Genomic DNA, 20,263 nt, shown 5'->3' on the forward strand with positions numbered 1-20,263 from the left:
ACTGTTTAAAAATATTAGTATAGGAAGCTAATTTACTAAATGAATGTATTTCTCCAACACTCACTCTGATTGACATCATGCATAGTCAATATTTCTCATGCTAACCTGTCCTTTTCTTTCAGGCAAACTCACTGAGTCGTCACTGTATTAGACCACAAAATATACCAATAATATCACTGAATTCATTCTCTTGGGACTTTCCCAGAACATGAAAATCAAACATGCGTGTTTCCTACTATTCTTATTTTGTTACATAGCTATTTGGATGGGGAACTTGCTCATCATGATTTCTATCACATGCAGTCAGATAAATGATCAACCCATGCATTTCTTCCTTAATTACCTTGCTCTATCAGATCTCATTGGAAAAGACTCTGATGCTGGGAGAGATTGGGGGCAGGAGGAGAAGGGGATGACAGAGAATTAGATGGCTGGATGGCATCGCTGACTCGATGGATGTGAGTCTGAGTGAACTCTGGGAGTTGGTGATGGACAGGGAGGCCTGGCGTGCTGCGATCCATGGGGTCGCAAAGAGTCGGACACAACTGAGCGACTGATCTGATCTGATCTGATTTGATCAGATCTGTGTTATACCTCAACAGTGACACCCAAGTTAGTCACTGACTTGCTGGCAGAAAGTAGCACAATTTCATATACTGACTGCATGGTGCAGCTTTTTGCCATGCACTTTTTTGGGAGGATTGAAATCTATATCCTCACTGTGACAGCCTCTGACTGCTATGAGGCCATCTGCAGGCCCCTGCACTGCACCGTCATCCTAAGCAGGCACAGATGCTGTGCCATCATCAGTGCTTATTGTGCTGGGGCATTTCTGCACTCCTTTGTCCAGGGTCTCCTCACCATTAACTTACCATTCTGTGGCCCCAGTGAAATAGATCACTATTTCTGTGACATTTATCCTTTGCTGAAACTGGCCTGCATGGATACCTACGGAGTTGGGATCCTAGTGGTGGCCAGTGCAGGCATGATGGGGTTGGTGATCTTGTAGTCGTGATGCTGTCCTACATTTTGATATTATACACCATCAAGTCTTACCCTACAGAAACCTGGTACAAAGCTCTTTCCACATCACAGTTGCAGTTCTGTTTTTTGTGCCTATTCTCTTCATTTACATTAGACCAGCCACAACGTCTCCAGAAGACAAGGTATTTGCTCTCTTCTACACCCTCATTACTCGCATGTTCAACCCTCTGATTTACACTCTCAGAAATGCAGAGATGAAGAATGCCCTGAGGAAGATGTGGTGCCAGAAACCATTTTTGATTGCAAGGTAAATCATCTGAAGTCACTTTGCCTCCTCATTACACATCCTATTCAAGTGATATTTGCTTACTTTAGTTTAATAAACAATGGAATTTACACTAGGAAAACTAAGCATAAACACTAGCATTAGTTGAAATCCTTTCTTCTATCAATCCATGTTTCTTATTAACATCTTCCCCTAGTAATAGGAGTCATCATTTCCTTGTTGAAGTTACACTTTGCTTTTTTTTCCCCCCTCTTTCCTTAAGTTGCTAAATGGAGGTTACCATTCTAATCTCCCCTATTTTAGTTCCATGAAACGAATCTCCAAATGTACATAAGCTATACTCATGTTGATCATCTCAGACAGAAAGTCCATAGAACCTTGCTATACTCCCTGCAGTCTCATAAAAAAGGAGTATCTGAAATTTAAAGTCTTATTTTCTACTCACCTGAGGACTTCCCATATTCATTGCAACTCTTTGAAAAGCAAAAATGTAGGAAATGAACAACAAAAATGTGATTTATGTGAGAATCACTATATAAAAATTGGAGCATGTTTCGTCTTTTGGACTCTGTGGGAGAGGGAGAGGGTAGGATGATTTGGGAGAATGGCATTGAAACATGCATAATATCATATAAGAAATGAATCACCAGTCCAGGTTTGATGCAGGATACAGGATGCTTGGGGCTGGTGCACTGGGATGACCCAGAGGGATAATATGGGGAGGGAGGTGGGAGAGGGGTTCAGGATTGGGAACACGTGTACACCCGTGGCAGATTCATATTGATGTATGGCAAAACCAATACAATATTGTAAAGTAATTAGCCTCCAATTAAAATAAATAAATTAAAAAAGGGATTTTAATGAAATCATCTTGAAAATGACAAAAATTAATAATTATATAACCTTTTACCATAACAATATCTTCATATATACTGAAAAATTAGTTTGGAAATAAAAAGAGTAGCTATATGATTTATTGCTCAAATTGAGATAATTTGAATGTAAAAAGAAGAGGTCTGCTAATAATTATGCTGAAATAATGGACATAAAATCAGATTATATCAAGCACATAGGATGGCTGCCCACTTTTCAATGTCTGAGATGTATGGATACTCTACTAGTAAAAATGTTAGTGGCAGAACACTGCAGAATCTGCATGTTATCTTAGTTGAAGACAATGGGATTGTAAAAACAAAAGTAAATGATAGTACTGAAACTATTCAATCTAGTGTATACTTTTGGTTTTCCATTACCGTTGCATTGCTGTGCCCTCCTCCAGGGGATCTTACCCACCCAGGGATCCAACCCAGGCCTCCTGCATCTCCTATATTGCAGGAACATTCTTTACTAGTGCCATCTGGGAAGCCCAAAACAAAGGGTACACATCTTCAATTTCCATAGAATTTCTATACACTTTGATATCCCTAGATATATATAGAATTAAGAAGTATCTCTTAATAACTGAATTGAGTCTTAAATAATTGAATTTTATTTTTAATTCTTTAACAAAATAAGATTCACTTGACATCATGAAAATAACTCGAAGGGGATGAATAATGTATTATATTGCGCATGTATAGGGGCTTCCTAGGTGGAGCTAGTAGTAAAGAATCCACCTGCCAATGCAGGAAAAGGAAGAGATGTGGGCTCAATCCCTGGGTGGGGAATATTTCCTAGAGGAGGGCATGGCATCCCCACTCCAGTATTCCTGCCTGGAGAATCCCGTGGACAGAGGAGCCTGCCAGGCTATGGTTCATAGGGTCGCAAAGAGTCAGACAAGACTGAAGCAACTTAGCAGCAGCAGCAGCACGTGTGAAAGGAAAAAAATTATAGATAGACTGAATATGTAAATGAATCCATATAGGGAAAGACAAAATAATATCATAGCACAGTGTATAATGAAAAATTTCAGAGGAGTTCAAATGTGGAAGTAAGGGGAACATTCATATAGAATATGAATTATAATTTTTTTAATTACTAAATACTAAACATTTTTTGAAAATTGTTATTAGAGCAATTGATAACCTAGCTAATTCTGTGAATTATTATGAAATATACATCATGGTGTATGCTAGTTTGCATTAGTTCATTAAAGGTATCTTGAAGCAATAGAAAATTATAAACAAGTGTTTTAGTTTTTAATAGTTTACCTTAGGTTTAAAGAGTTTGTTTTCCAATAAAATTATTATTATAAAATGTTGAGTTACTCTAAAATTGTACTAATAATAGTTGGCAGTTATGGCAGTAGATGGTAGTTATGGCAGTAGATGGCAGTTATGATTCAAGTGATTTATTAAAATATGAATTTAGTAACAAGTGAACAGGAAGCATGCAGATAAATATCTTACTAAGTGAGGGGCCCTGAAAAGACCTTATTTTTTTTTCTCTGTTGTTTAGAGATATTAGTAACTAGTTCATAAGCTAATTGTGATGCTGAAAGGAAGTGTGTAATATCATTCTTAGAATAGAAACTGCTCAAAATTGTTTTGCTATTGTTCTTATTTCTAATGTTATATTAGAAATGTATACCTTATTTATAACAATACTATTAGAATACAATTCTAATAGTTTTTATAAATTAATTTCTGTGAAATATTTTATTTTTACTCTTTTCATTATATTAGAAACATAAGTAGAAGAAATAGAGGAAAACAACAGAATGGGAAAGACTAGAGATCTCTTCAAGAAAATTAGAGATACCAAGGGAATATTTCATGCAAAGATGGGTTTGATAAAGGACAGAAATGGTATGGACCTAACAGAAGCAGAAGATATTAAGAAGAGGTGGCAAGAATACACAGAAGAACTGTACAAAAAAGATCTGCATGACCGAGCTAATCACAATGGTGTGATCACTCACCCAGAGCCAGACATCTTGGAATGTGAGGTCAAATGGGCCTTAGGAAGCATGACTATGAACAAAGTTATGGGAGGTGATGGAATTCCAGTTGAGCTACTTCAAATCCTGAAAGATGATGCTGTGAAAGTGCTGCACTCAATATGCCAGCAACTTTGGAAAACTTAGCAGTGGCCATAGGACTGGAAAAGGTCAGTGTTCATTCCAATCCCAAAGAAAGGAAAGGCCAAAGAATGCTCAAACTACCACACAATTGCACTCATCTCACATGCTAGCAAACTAATGTTCAAAATTCTCCAAGCCAGGCTTCAGCAATACTTGAACCATGAATTTCCAGTTGTTCCAGCTGGTTTTAGGAAAGGCAGAGGAACCAGAGATCAAACTGCCAACATTCGCTAGATCATTGAAAAAGCAAGAGAGTTCTAGAAAAACATCTATTTCTGCTTTATTGACTATGCCAAAGCATTTGACTTTGGCATAGTCAACTGTAGGGAGGGAGGAGGGAGGAGGGATCAGGATGGGGAACACATGTATACCTGTGGCGGATTCATTTTGATATTTGGCAAAACTAATACAATTATGTAAAGTTTAAAAATAAAATAAAATTTAAAAAAATAAAATTAAATTAAAAAAAAAAAAAAGAAAATTCTGAAAGAGATGGGAATACCAGACCACCTGACCTGCCTCTTGAGAAACATATATGCAGGTCAGGAAGCAATAGTTAGAACTGCACATGGAACAACAGACTGGTTCCAAATAGGAAAAGGAGTATGTCAAGGCTGTATATTGTCACCCTGCTTATTTAACTTCTATGCAGAGTACATCATGAGAAACGCTGGGCTGGAAGAAGCACAAGCTGGAATCAAGAGTGCCGGGAGAAATATCAATAACCTCAGATATGCAGATGACACCACTCTTTTTTTTTTTTTTTTCTTTAAAAAAAAAAAAAATTACTTTATGGGATTAGCATGTCCCTAAGCAACTGGTGAGGGGGCTTCAGGAGCTTACTTTAGAGTGCTCAGCACCCGTGACCTGTAGGGTGCATTGAAAGAGCACACGTCATGCTGGTGAGCCCTTATCTCCAGGGGGAGAATTCAGGCCAGGGCGTCTGCAGGCTGCCATCGAGGCAGAGATCCTGAAGAGTATCGATGACACCACTCTTATGGCAGAAAGTGAATAGGAACTAAAAAGCCTCTTGATGAAAGTGAAAGGGGAGAGTGAAAAAGTTGAGCTTAAAGCTCAACATTCAGAAAACGAAGATCATGGCGTCTGGTCCCATCACTTCATGGGAAATAGATGGGGAAACAGTGGAAACAGTGTCAGACTTTATTTTGGGGGGCTCCAAAATCACTGCAGATGGTGACTGCAGCCATGAAATTAAAAGATGCTTACTCCTTGGAAGGAAAGTTATGACCAACCAAGATAGCATATTGAAAAGCAGAGACATTACTTTGCCAACAAAGGTCCATCTAGTCAAGGCTATAGTTTTTCCAGTTGTCATGTATGGATATGAGAGTTGGACTGTGAAGAAAGCTGAACGCTGAAGAATTGATGCTTTTGAACTGTGGTGCTGGAGAAGACTCTTGAGAGTCCCTTGGACTGCAAGGAGATCCAATCAATCCATCCTAAAGGAGATCAGTCCTGGGTGTTCATTGGAAGGGCTGATGCTGAGGTTGAAGCTCCAATACTTTGGCCACCTGATGTGAAGAGTTGACTCACTGGAAAAGACTCTGATGCTGGGAGGGATTGGGGGCAGGAGGAGAAGGGGACGACAGAGGATGAGATGGCTGGATGGCATCTCCAACTCGATGGACATGAGTTTGGGTGAACTCTGGGAGTTGGTGATGGACAGGGAGGCCTGGCGTGCTGCAATTCACGGGGTCACAAAGAGTCGGACATGACTGAGCTACCGAACTGAACTGAAGCAGATTTCTGTAGTGTATTTTCATGCATGTTTAAATAACATTATAATAAAATATGATTTCAATCTTCACAAGATATATGTGATCATTTTTCTTATAAAGCTCTATAAACTCTAGTTCTGAAATATTGATCTAATTATCTATATTATTTTACAGAGGTGTAAATTGAAAATCAGCAGATAAAATTCTTTCTAAGCATCGAATGTCAAAGTACAGTTAAGACAGTTAAGTAATCAGGTTTGTGTGTGTGTGTGTGTGCGTGCTAAATTGCTTCAGTAGTGTCTTTTTGTGACCCTATGGACTATAGCCTGCCAGGCTCCTCTGTCCATGAGATTATCCAGGCAAGAATAGTGGAGGGGGTTGCTATAACCTCCTCCAGGGGATCGTCCAGACTCAGGAATTGAACTCATTCCTTTTATGTCTCCTGCATTGGCAGATGGGTTCTTTACCACTATCACCACCTGGGAAGCCCCCTAAGTAGTCAGGTAAGGGAAAGCAAAAACCATAAAATTCATGGCAACACTCAAAGTTTTATTTAAAGCTTTTCAGCAAGGAGGAAGTCATCATAAAGGCAGAGATCAAAAGTTACTCAGTCATGTCCAACTCTTTGTGACCCCATGGACTGTGGCATGTATTTGTAGTAGAAAAAGAAGAAAAGAGTGGAATAGGATTATCAGACTAGATAAAACTGAGGAACACCTGGTTTAGTTTTTAAGCAAAACAGATAGTTGGGTAAATGAATCTTACTTCTTCAAAGATAGTCTTAACCCCATTAAATTCCATCAGATAATTGTTCAAAAATTCCATTTTTCTCTCTCTACCCTATATATATATGTATATATACAGAAATATGTGTGTGTATATATATACACACACATCAGACTTCCCTGGTAGCTCAGCTGGTAAATAATCCACCTGCAATGCAGGAGACCCCTGGTTGATTCCTGGGTCAGGAAGATCCCCTGGAGAAGGGATAGGCTATCCACTCCAGTATACTTGGGCTTCCCTGATGGCTCAGTTGGTAAAGAGTCTGCCTGCAATGTGGGAGACCTGGCTTCAGTCCCTGGGTTGGGAAGATCCCCTGGAGGAGAACATGGCAACCCACTGTGATATTTGTGCCTAGAGAATCCCCATGGACAGAGAAGCCTGGTGGGCTACAGTACATGTGGTCAGAGTCAGATACACCTAAGCACAGCAGCAGAATATATATATATCAGTTCAGTTCAGTCGCTCAGTCGTGTCTGACTCTTTGCGACCCCATGAATCGCAGCATGCCAGGCCTCCCTATCCATCACCAACTTCCAGAGTTCACTCAGACTCACATCCATCGAGTCAGTGATGCCATCCAGCCATCTCATCCTCTGTCGTCCCCTTCTCCTCCTGCCCCCAATCTCTCCCAGCAGCAGGGTCTTTTCCAATGAGTCAACTCTTCACATGAGGTGCCCAAAGTACTGGAGTTTCAGCTTTAGCATCATTCCTTCCAAAGAAATCCCAGGGCTGATCTCCTTCAGAATGGACTGGTTGGATCTCCTTGCAGTCCAAGGGACTCTCAAGAGTCTTCTTCAACACCACAGTTCAAAAGCATCAATTCTTCGGCACTCAGCCTTCTTCACAGTCCAACTCTCACATCCATACATAACCACAGGAAAAACCATAGCCTTGACTAGACGGACCTTTGTTGGCAAAGTAATGTCTCTGCTTTTCAATATGCTATCTAGGTTGGTCATAACTTTCCTTCCAAGGAGTAAGCGTCTTTTAATTTCATGGTTGCAGTCACCATCTGCAGTGATTTTGGAGCCCCAAAAAATAAAGTCTGACATTGTTTCCACTGTTTCCCCATCTATTTCCCATGAAGTGATCTGATCTATATTTTGTCAAATATTATTTTAGAATTCTTATACACTTGAATTTAGATAGTAAGTGAAAATCTTTTACTTTGAGATAAATCATCTATTTTGAGGAACTAAGGGATTTATATTTTCTTCTTTTTTGTAGCAAAGTCAGTTGTGGTTTATTTATTTCTTGATCATATATACTTAATGTCAAACCCAGTTAAAATAGCATGAGTTTGTGTATGTATGTGTGTGTGTATATATATATATATATATATATATATATATATATATATATATAAACACATATATTTTCCCCAATACTTACAATGTCACTTCACAAACAGATAACACAGTGACTTGCTTTTCAGACTATAAGACTTGCCATGTAGACTATAAGACTGGACTTTACACTATGTTCTACTTATATCTATATATTCTTTTCACTTAAGTAAAATAATAGCAGTTCACAAATACACACAAAAAATTCTAGGTATTTGACTAAAAGAAATCTAGAGTTGTAGGATACAAGGCTAGGTATATAGTTCTGAAAGGAGTTTGCAGTATGCAATTGTTCCTATTTTCCTATAACTGCCTTTTTGTTTTTGTTTAGTCGCTGAGTCATGTCCAGCTGTTTTGCATCCCCATGGGCTGTAGCCCACCAGATTCCTCTCTCCATGGGGTTTCCCAGGCAAAAACACTGGAGTGGGTAGCCATTTCCTTCTCCAGAGGATTTTCTGGGCCCAAGGATCGAACCTGTGTCTCCTGGATTAGCAGGCAGATTCTTTAACTGTCTTTTACCTTTTAACATATTATTACCTTTTAAAACTTGAGGCCAAGTGCTTTGAGAGCTAGGTATCCCCCAGGTTTAGCCTTCAATATGGGCAGGATCACTCTCCCTCCAGATTTTTCAGTGTGTTTTTACTCTGTAAAAAGTTTTCTTTTCTTTTCTTTCTTTTTCTTTTTTTTAACAAAGGGGATTATTAGTGAAAAGTGAAATCAAGGAAAATGCATTGAGAGGAAAATAAAGAAGGAACCATTTAAGGCAAGCTGTTGTTGAAGGCTTGTCTTTTACACATTCTGACTGATTTTCCCATTAGCAGGAGAGAATCAGCAACAGAGGGAGTGATGAGAAGACAGTCATTGGCGTCAAAGATGAATGACCTTCAAGTCATTAACCTCCCTTCTCAGAACCTTTTATTGCACCAAACTCTTCTTATGGAATTTTTCATCTCCATGTTTCTAAGTGTGTAGATAAGCAGGTTGAGCATGGGGACAATAATTGTGTAGAAGAGTCTAAACACCTTATCTTCTGGTAGTGTTGTGGCAGGTCTATTGTAAACAAAGATGACAGGTGTGACAAAGAGGATCACAACTGTGATGTGGGAACTACAGGTGGAAAGTGCTTTATGGCAACTTTCTGCAGAATATGCATGCATATTATACAAAATCAAAATGTAGGAGGTCATCAAAACCACAAAGATCACCAGTCCCATCAAGCAGAATTGCCAATGACAAAAAAGCCAATTTTGTGTGTATCAGTGCAGGCTAGTTTCAACAAAGGATATACATCACAGAAATAGTGATCTATTTCATTGGGGCCACAGAAAGGTAAAACAATCTCAAGAAGAAAGAGACCAAGAGAATGAGGAAGGATCCCTGCGCATGATACTATGAGAATTGAGTGACATCTTTGCCTGTTCATGATGATGGCGTAGTGGAGAGGTTTGCAGATGACCACAAAGTGGTCATAGGCCATCCCTGTGAGGATGAAGACTTCAATACCCCCAAAGAAGTGTGTGGTGAAAAGCTGTATCATGCAGTTTTTATAGGAAATGGCCTTTTTCTCCATCAGTAAGTCAGTCATGAGTTTGGGTGTCACAGTGGAGGTGTAGAAGAGATCTGAGAGTGCAAGGTAGTTAAGGAAGAAGTACATGGGCTGGGTGATTAGCTGACTGCATGTAATAGAAATCACAACAATCAAATTCCACAACCAAATAGCCAGATAACAGAAAAAGAAAAATCCGGACTTTCTTGTCCATAGAAAGTCCCAAGATAATAAATTCAGTAACATTATTTCTATCTTCCAAGATCTGATGTTCAAAAAAGTTATCTGAAATGACAAAAGCAATGAAACTAATCACTGATGAGAAAATGGAAACCTAATATCTACTTAAAATGGCACCAATGCCTTTTAAAGACAAGTTATTTTGAGACCCACTGAAATCATTTTCATTTAATATGACTCTTTTGAATATCTAGTACTAATATTCTTCTAAGAGCTAAGAATACAGTGATAAATTAGACAAAGTTCCAGTTTTTATATAATTTAAATTATTTTGTGAGGAAGCAAGGAATTAAATTTGTCAAGAATTTAAAAAAAGAGAGAGAATCTTATTAGTGTTAAGTAGGGTGACATATAATGTGCAATTTAGGATGTAAAATAGAGGTAACTACAGAATTTGGGATTTCTTTGGAAGGAATTATGCTAAAGCTGAAACTCCAGTACTTTGGCCACCTCATGCGAAGAGTTGACTCATTGGAAAAGACTCTGATGCTGGGAGGGGTTGGGGACAGGAGGAGAAGGGGACGACAGAGGATGAGATGGCTGGATGGCATCACTGACTCAATGGATATGAGTCTGAGTGAACTCCGGGAGTTGGTGATGGACAGGGAGGCCTGGCGTGCTGCGATTCATGGGGTCGCAAAGAGTCAGACACGACTGAGCCACTGAACTGAACTGAACTGAATGAGATATATAATTTTTAGAGAATTCTATGTGGAATGAACTTTATACTGTGTGCCATTTCAGGTTTTGGTAAGAATTTAGGAAGTAGCTTTGAAAAGAATGAATTTTAATGTCAGAAAAAGACAGTAGAGGCATTTTGGAGGAAAAGAGGCTAATTAAAAAAATAATAGTAATTCAATGCACTCTTTTTCCCCATAAGTACTCTCATGCTATGCCTAGGTCAGGAAGACCCCCTGGAGGAGGGCACGAGAACCCATCCAGTGTTCTTGCCCAGAGAATCTCATGGACAGAGGAACCTGGCAGGCTACAGTCCATGGAGTTGCAAAAACATCCGACAATACTGAGGGAATAACATTACATTTCATTCAAATTTTGCTTCAGATTTCTCTGAATCAACTTTTATATTTTGTCCACAGGAACCAAGAAAACCAGAGTGCAGAAGTTACTTTCATTCTCTTGGACTTCTCAGAATATCCCAAACTCCAGATACCCCTTGTCCTGTTATTCTTAACCATCTACTCTGTCACTGTGCTGGGGAACCTGGCCCATGATCCTAATTATCAAGATAAATCCCAAACTCCACACCCCTATGTACTACTTCCTCAGATATTTGTCCTTTGTTGATCTCTGTTACTCAACAGTAGTTACACCCAAGCTATTAGAAAACTTGATTGTGGAAGACAGAACCATCTCCTTCATAGGATGCATCATGCAATTCTTTGCCTGCATATTTGTGGTGACAGAGACATTCCTGTTGGCCATGATGGCATATGACCAATTTATGGCCGTTTGCATGCAACCCTCTTCTCTACCCAGTTGTCATGTCCCGGAAGCTTTGTTCCTTATTGGTGGGTGCATCATACTCTTGGGGTACAGTCTGTTCCCTGACTCTTGCCCACTTTTTATCTGAATTGTCCTTTAGAGGAAATAATATCATAAATAACTTTGTCTGTGAGCATGCGACCATTGTTGCTGTTTCCTGCTCTGACCCCTACATTAGCCAGGAGATCATTTTAGTCTCTGCCACATCTAATGAAATGAGCAACCTGATGATTATTCTCACCTCCTATGTTTTCATTTTTATCACTGTCCTGAAGATGCCTTCAACTGGGGGGGGGGGGTGCCACAAAGCCTTCTCCACCTGTGCCTCCCACTTGACTGCCATTACCATCTTCCACAGTACCATCCTTTTCCTCTACTGTGTTCCTAACTCCAGAAGTTCATGGCTCATGGTCAAGGTGGCCTCTGTCTTTTACACAGTGGTCATCCCCATGCTGAACCCAGTGATCTACAGCCTCAGGAACAAAGATGTGAAAGAGACTGCTAGGAAGCTGCTGCTGCTGCTGCTAAGTCACTTCAGTCGTGTCTGACTCTGTGCAACCCCATAGACAGCTAGGAGGCTATTCAATACCAAATTATTATGTCAATGAATGTAAAACGGCTTAGGATTGCTTTTTCATTTCCAAGAGCACTGTGGATAACTGTCCAAGTTTTCTAGAATTTTTAATAGCATTTCAAATTCCAATTTTTAGGAAGGAAAACAGTGCACACATTTAACGTAATTCCCTTGTTGATACATCATTCGACAACTTTAGTAAACTGTAGAGAATTAGCAATAAAATGATAAATAACACCTAATTAAAGCCTAGACTATTTAAGTCTCTAGATAAAGTGTTTGTCATGTAAAGATTTCTGAGTAAAGACACATTACCATTTGGCTGTTTAGGTGAGTCTTCTTTTTTTCTTTTCTTTAAGTCATTATAAGTCATCGAAGAATGGATTTGAGTTGTCATGAAAGTTTATAGTTAACCATGAGAGAGTTACATCAGTTGAATTATAGTAACTAAGAGTTGTTCAACACTAAGACACTAAAGTTAAAAGACATGCCTGTGCTTAGTTGCTCAGTCATGTCTGACTCTTTACAATTCTATGGGCTTTAGTCTGCCAGGCTCCTGTGTCCATGGCAAGAATACTGGAGTGGGTAGTCATTCTCTTCTCCAGGGCATCTGCATGACCAGTAATCAAACCTATGTCTCCTGCATTGCAAGCAGATTCTTTGCCATCTAAGGTACCAGAGAAGCCTAAATTTAAAGGATATATTTATTTAACACCACATAGAAAGAATTGGTACATTGTAAGTGCAAAGAAGTCATGTCTTTGCCCCCACAAAGTCCTGAATATAATTTGGTAAAATTCTACTTAATATAAAATTTATTTGTTCTTGGTACATAAATCATCAAAAATAAAATTAAGAAATCCACACTTCAGAAATAGTTCCAGCTAAATCTAAAATAGTCTTTCATGTCAGTCAAATTACATATAAAATAGCTATTGATGTACTATAATAACATAACAGAGAACTTCATTGGTAAGTAACATTAATGGTAGATTGAATTGGGGCCCTGCTAGTATCAATTAAAGCATCTTGGTTAACCTGATTTAATTTTGCCCAACTATCAAAATCATGGACTTCCCTGGTGGTTCAGATGATAAAGAATCCGCTTGCAATGCAGGAGACCTTGGTTCTATCCCTGGGAGGGGGGGGGAGGAGGCTTGGGTGGGGGGGGAGATCCCCTAGAGAAAGGGAGGGCAACCCACTCCAGTATCCTTGCCTGGAGAATCCCATGACAGAGGAGGCTGGCGGGCTTTAGTCCATGGAGTTACAAAGATTCAAACACAACTAAGCAACTAACACACTTCACAGTAAACTCACATCCAGTCTATAGAGTGAATTCTATTTGACATATGCTGTGGTGCTTCCCATGTGGCACTAGTGGTAAAGAACCTGCCTACCAATGCAGGAGACGTAGGAGACATGGGTTCAGTCCCTGGGTTGGGAGGATCCTCTGGAGGAGAACATGGCAACCCATTCCAGTATTCTTGCCTGGAGAATTCCATAGGCAGTGAAGTCTGGTGGGCTACAGTCCATAGAGTGGCAAGGAATCAAACACCACTGAAGCGACTTAGCATGCACACACCTTGGTATCAGGTATACCCAGCCCCTCCTCCCTAGACTCCACTATCACATAAGATATATATTATCTGCCAGAAATTGGGGGGAAAGCCTAATACCTCTTTGTGAAAGACTATTTTTCACCCTGCTAAGCATTTTGTCTAATAGTAATTCTATGTTCATCCATGTGAGAGGAACCACCAAACTTATTCTACAGTGTCTGTAGTGATTCCCTGGTGGCTCAGATGGTAAAGCATCTGTCTACAATGCGAGAGACCCAGCTTTGATCCCTGGGTTAGGAAGATCCCCTGGAGAAGAAAATGGCAACCCACTCCAGTACTCTTGCCTAGAAAATTCCATGGATGGAGGAGTCTGGTGGGCTACAGTCCATGGGGTCACAAAGAGCCAGACATGACTGAGGGACTTCACGACTTCAATAATTAAATATGCTGAGAATATTTTCACATGCTTGTTGGACATTTGTAAATTTTGAATCTGATTTGACTTTTTGTCTTTATTCTTTCTTTTCTGTACCTTTTCTTTTCACTTTATTGATAATGTTTTTCATATACAAATATTTTAAATTTTGAGGAAGCTCAATTTAGCAATTTATTTAGTTATTGTCACTTACGTTTTTGTTTCCCTATCTAAAAATCTACTGCCAAATTCAAGGCCATGACATTTAAGGCCTGTATTTTTCCTGTAAGAGTTTCATAGTTTATGCTCTTTCATTCAGGTCCTTGTTCACTTTCTGAGTTAATTGTTGTGTATAATATGAGGTAAGTGTCCAATCCCATAATTGTACCTGTGAACACCCAGTTTTCCTGGCATCATTTATTTGAAGAAGAATCTATTCTTTCTCAAACGAATATTAAGAGAATCATAACCTCAGAAGCACCATGATGATGGTGAGGTACATTTGGGAGAAATCAGAGCCCGTATAGGGCACAGCTACCCAGTCAAAATGTATTTTGAATCTTCCACTAGTGAGAAATAAGCTTGTTGTTATTGTTGTTCAGTCACTAAGTCATGTCCAAGTCTTTGCCACCCCATGGACTGCAGCACGCCAGGCTTCCCTGCCCTTCACTGTCTCCTGGAGTTTGCTCAAACTCATGTCCACTGAGTCAGTGATGCCATCCAACCATCTCATCCTCTGCTGCCCTCTTCTCCACTAGCCTTCAAACTTTCCCAGCATCAGGGTCTTTTCCAGTGAGTCAGCTCTTCATCTCAGGTGGCCAGCACTGGAGTTTCAGTTTCAGCATCAGTCCTTCCAACGAATATGCAGGGCTGATTTCCTTTAGGATGAACTGTTTTGGTCTTGCTGCCCAAAGAACTTTCAAGTCTTCCCCAGCACCACAATTTGAAAGGACAGTTCTTCAGCACTTTGTCTTCTTTATGGTCCAAGTCTCTCATCCATACCTGGCTACTGGAAAAACCATGGCTTTGACTATATGGACTTTTGTTGGCAAAGTGATGTCTTTGGTTTTGAATATGCTGCCTAGTTTTGCCATAACTTTCGTCCCATGGACCAAGTGCATTTTAATTTCACGTGTGCAGTCACCATAAAGCAATGATTTTGGAGCCCAAGAAAGTAAAATCTTTCACTGCTTCCACTTCAGCTCCTTCTGCATCAAGTTATTATTTTTAACCTGTGTCCTTAAGGCCAAGATGGGTGGTTACTGAAATTAGTGAAAATATCATCCTTTTAATAAACAGATATTTTTAGAAAACATATCATCCAAAATTTCTTTTTAGATTCAGTAATAAATATAAACATCTGAGAACATTCTATGTTTGAAAAGCCAATGGAAGCTGTTTTCTATCAATAGAATCAATAGTGTAAATATAAAATAAAGTTTATAGTACAAATATTGTAAAGTACAAAATAAACAGTATAATTATAGTTTAGCAGCCATATGTTTAGAAACATAGGAATATATATATATATATATATATATATATACACACCATCATAAGAAAATTTTAAAAACTAAATATGGATTAATAAAAGATAAATCTATTGCTGTATAATTTCCTCTTGTGGATTTATGTATTTTATATACACATAAAATTTTTTTTAATGGTGTTGTTTATTTCTTAAGATTAAATGAGTAAAGTTGATAATACAAATGCCCTAAGTCTTTAGGGAAATAATATACAATCAATATACCACCTGGGACAGATTTCAGAGTTAAAATGTAATTAGTTGAATTGCAGTCATCAAGGCAGTACTTTAGTTAGGTTCTCTAGTTTTCAGTCATGATGGCATATATTTGTGATCAAGTTTGGTGCCAGGATTTACTTTTCAGGCTTAATCTTATCTTTGGTATCTCTGAGTTTTCTTAACAGGTTGGAAAATCATAATATATGAAATAATTAATGAGAAATACTGGGCACTTTTACTATCCTTTTCAGATGTGTTTCTATTAAGTACTAAGCAGCAGCATTGCTGGAGTTCATTAATCTTAGCAAAGAGTTCTTCACTAAATTACTCATTCAAGTTCTTCTGTATTTAGGTGAGTTGACTCATGTCTCTTTCGTTTTGCTTAAAAAAGAAAATACAAAGATCCAGTAATCTTTGTAGGAGACAGACACATGTGTAGAACAAAGTGTCCACAAAGAACCACTTTTGCTGAGAAGGTTTATGGAGTTATATTCCAATTCTTTCTTTCAAATAATTTTTATCCTAGTTTTCTTATTGGTATTCACCATAAAGTTGTAAATGGAGAATTCTCCTTTGGGCAAAAGGGAGAATTATAACAAAATGGGCCTTGTCTTCAAGATTTTCCTGTAATTTTCTAGAAATAAAGTGACAGTAATAACCATATTTATAAATAATAGGAATATAACCTACAGTAATTGTGAGTGATAAATATGAAACTTTGTATACAGAAGGGATGAAACAATGAGTCATGTCTATAAAAGTAGGTGGTAAAATAAAGCAAACATCATAAGAAAGAATAAAATGGGGAAATAAACTATAGAGAAATAGGCATGTACTATATAGCAGAGGTTGATAAATCCACCTTCACTAAAGAAGGATGTATTAAGTGATAATGAGGTTGAATTTATAGATCCAAGCAGTTTTTGGAAAAGTCATACTGAATAATGTTAATGTTATGCATTTGCTATTAACATTTATTTGGAATCTTAAAGTCACTGTTATATTAAACAATCATGGAAAATTATTCTCATAATCTTGCACAGAGCATTTTAAATTGAAGGAATGTGGCTGGAATAATATAGTCATAATCAATCTTTGCAGTGCTGAGACCTTACAAACTATTGTTACAGAGGGTCTGTTGTGGACATGGTCCTTGGAAGGTATCTTTCTTACAAGTTCATCATGTGGGAATCAGAGAACGCTATAGTGTGGTGGGAAAACCTAGAGGAAAATAAGGAAATATGCATCTTAAACCAAGTGTTCTAATGAAATTCTACAGTGTTTCCATTGTGTGGCTTCTAGAAGAAGGGATTTCTGCATTGTCTTCCCCAATGTGTCCACCAGTTGATAGATATCCATGCTTGTGCTGGATTTTCACAAGCATATCAGATGTTTGAAATCATAACAATTATTCATAATTCTAATATATAAAAAGGTAAATATCTGTTATACCATGTCTTACAGCATTTGAATTCATTATTAAAGTCTCTAGTTCCAATCTAGTGATTTAAAATTTATATTAATATTCTTATCTTACTATAGAGGAAATGCATTGTGATCAGTAGTAATCAAGAAATATTCTGGTGTCCCATTTGAAATAGGTATTTTCCAGCCACTTTTCTTTGGAAGAACTAAAAACTTAATTCAAAATGGCAGAGTATATATTTGATCCATTCTGAAGCCTATATGCTTTCTCCAGTACTTTCACAGTTCTTATTTTTGTCATCCCAAATTCCAAAATCTGCTACAATGGAAAAAAAATAAGAGTTTTCTGTTCAATATTGTTTCAACTATTATCACAGGAAACATAGCACATATTTTGTTTTGAAACTTCTGATGAATAATACAATTGGGTATGAAGAACACATTTAAATAGTTTCAAAATTAATTCAACATAAGTGAAAAAGTTTAGTATGTCTTGTAGCATAGCTCCAGAATGAGCTGAGAATTTGGAATAACTAGGAATATGAAAGGAATTGAAAGGAGACAGAACCAAGAAAATATTATAAACTGTTTTGCAGAAATGTTACCATTATACAAATTAGCATATAAGTTAATTGTCTCATAGCTCAGGAGGTGAGGCAGGTAAGAAACTGTGGAACCTAATGATGTTTTTCTCTAATACATGTAATTGGATTGACATATGATGACATATGATATGATGATATCATATCATATGTCATATCATATGTCATATCATATCTGAGTTTTCACAAAGCTCAGAGTCACGCAAAGACAATGTGTCTTGAAAGCAGCTGATGATAATGAATTTTATTATTTGAAATAAAGCAGGATCTAATCTGTTTTAGTTCTTTGTTTCTGAAGATCATACACAATGAAGATTATTGGCTGTATAATTGACATATAAGTGAACATTAGCATTTGAAATAAAACAGAAGTATAGCATTTACAGAAACATTGTAAACAGAGACCCAGTGAGCTTCACAACACATTTTCTATTCTCTAGCCTATTTCAAAGTTTAGTTTTTACTCTTCTGGATCAACATTGATATTTTGTCCACAGGAACCAAGCAAACCAGAGTGCTGAGGTCACTTTCATTCTCTTGGGCTTCTCAGAATATCCTCAGCTCCAGCTGCCCTGTTCCTAGTCTTTCTGACCATCTACAGAGTCACTGTGCTGGGGAACCTGGGCATGATCCTGATCAAGTCCAGTTCCACGCTCCACACGCCCATGTACTTCTTTCTCAGCCCCTTATCCTTCCTTGATTTCTGTTACTTGACAGTAGTTACACCCAAGCTACTAGAAAACTTGGTTGTAGAAGACAGAACCATCTCCTTCACAGGATGCCTCATACAATTCTTCTTTGTCTGCATATTTGTGGTGACAGAGACATTCCTGTTGGCAGTGATGGCATATGACCAATTTGTGGCCGTTTGTAACCCTCTTCTCTACACCGTTGTGATGTCCCAGAAGCTTTGTTCCTTTTGGTGTCTGCATTATACTCTTGGAGTATAGCATGTTCCTTAATATACACATACTTTTTATCAATGTTGTCCTTTTGTGGGACTAAGTTCATAAATAACTTTGTCTGTGAGCAAGCGGCCATTGTTGCTATTTCCTGCTCTGACCCTTACATTAACCAGGAGATCATTTTAGTCTCTGCCACATTCATTGAAGTAATCAGCCTGATGATTATTTTCACCTCCTATGTTTGCATTTTTATCGCTGTCTTAAGGATGCCTTCGACTGGGGGGCACCACAAAGTCTTTTCCACCTGTGCCTCCCACCTGACCACCATTACCATCTTCCATGGGACCATCCTTTTCCTCTACTGTGTTCCTAACTCCAGAAGTTCATGGCTCATGGTCAAGGTGGCCTCTGTCTTTTACACAGTGGTCATCCCCATGCTGAACCCAGTGATCTACAGCCTCAGGAACAAAGATGTGAAAGAGTCAGTGAAGAAATTAATCAATATTAAATTGTTCTATGATAAAATGTAAAGCTAGAAGGATTTTTTGAGAGTAAGAGTTTCTCAATAGCAAATCGAATCATGAACCTATTTTAACCTTGCAATTGACAGGCCAATTTCTGTTCATTATTTTATTTTATTATAGTAACTTAAAAAAATAAAATTTCAAATAAAAATAAAAGTCTACTTAAACTAAAACTTTGATACAAACATTGAATTGTAATTTTTAGTGTGTATAATATCTGATCTTGTATTTTTCCTGGTTAAATTTCAGTTTAATTCAAGTCATGTGAACTGTAGGACTCTTAAAATGGTCTGAAGAGTTATAGCCTACAATAAGGAAGTTTACGTCTTAATGTAAAAGTAGTACGTTAAGAGCTGCTCAGCATAAAACTCTAAGTATCTTAAGACTTTATTAGTTCCATAAGAAACACTTTGGCTTTGGAAGATTCCCAGGCAAAAAAGACAAATTTGAAATATACCTAACTTAAATAGTTCATAATATGGTATAGTTTAAATATAATTGATAATATAACCAGGTATAAAATATTTTCTATGTGCTAGTGCAAGAAAATGATACAAATTTTGGAGATATAATGTATACCTATCACTTGTTTTTCCATATACATCATTGCAGTTGTATATTTTAAAATGTATTTATCTATCTCTTTTACTAGAAATTTTACTTAGATAATTTTTGATTCATTTTAAGTTACAGTATCTTTAAACCAGTTCTCCCATGATAGTATAACAACCAACAAATGATTATGATTTAGTGTACAGATTTCAGTAAAGCATTAGCTATTTATTCATGAAAAAGAAACATTTATGAACTCCAGTAAGTTGCAACAATGGCTATTTTTGAAAGAGTGACTTTACTAAGGCAGCTCTGCTGATATGCAGCAGGTCACTCCAGCTTCAAGGCTGAGCTAATCAAACCAACTAATCTTCAGTCTACAGACCTGTATGTAAACCATACTCCTTGGATCATTCTTATGTTGAAGCAATCAAGTCCCTGTTTGGGTCTCATATATTAACTTTTTACAGGTCAAAGTTTAAAAAAATGGCTAAACTCAAAGGCAAGG

The 20,263-nt window shown here is 37.8% G+C and overlaps 3 pseudogenes; all 3 read left to right on the forward strand.

Annotated features, from left to right (window-relative positions):
• The first annotated feature begins 322 nt into the window (after positions 1–322).
• Positions 323–1,295, forward strand: LOC113888545 (annotated as a pseudogene).
• An 8,292-nt stretch (positions 1,296–9,587) lies between these two features.
• On the forward strand, positions 9,588–14,338 carry LOC113888546 (annotated as a pseudogene).
• A 3,922-nt stretch (positions 14,339–18,260) lies between these two features.
• LOC113888547 lies at positions 18,261–19,209 on the forward strand (annotated as a pseudogene).
• The last annotated feature ends 1,054 nt before the right edge of the window (positions 19,210–20,263 follow it).

Source organism: Bos indicus x Bos taurus, unplaced genomic scaffold (assembly GCF_003369695.1).
Source record: "Bos indicus x Bos taurus breed Angus x Brahman F1 hybrid unplaced genomic scaffold, Bos_hybrid_MaternalHap_v2.0 SuperScaffold_100431, whole genome shotgun sequence".
NCBI lineage: Eukaryota > Metazoa > Chordata > Mammalia > Artiodactyla > Bovidae > Bos > Bos indicus x Bos taurus.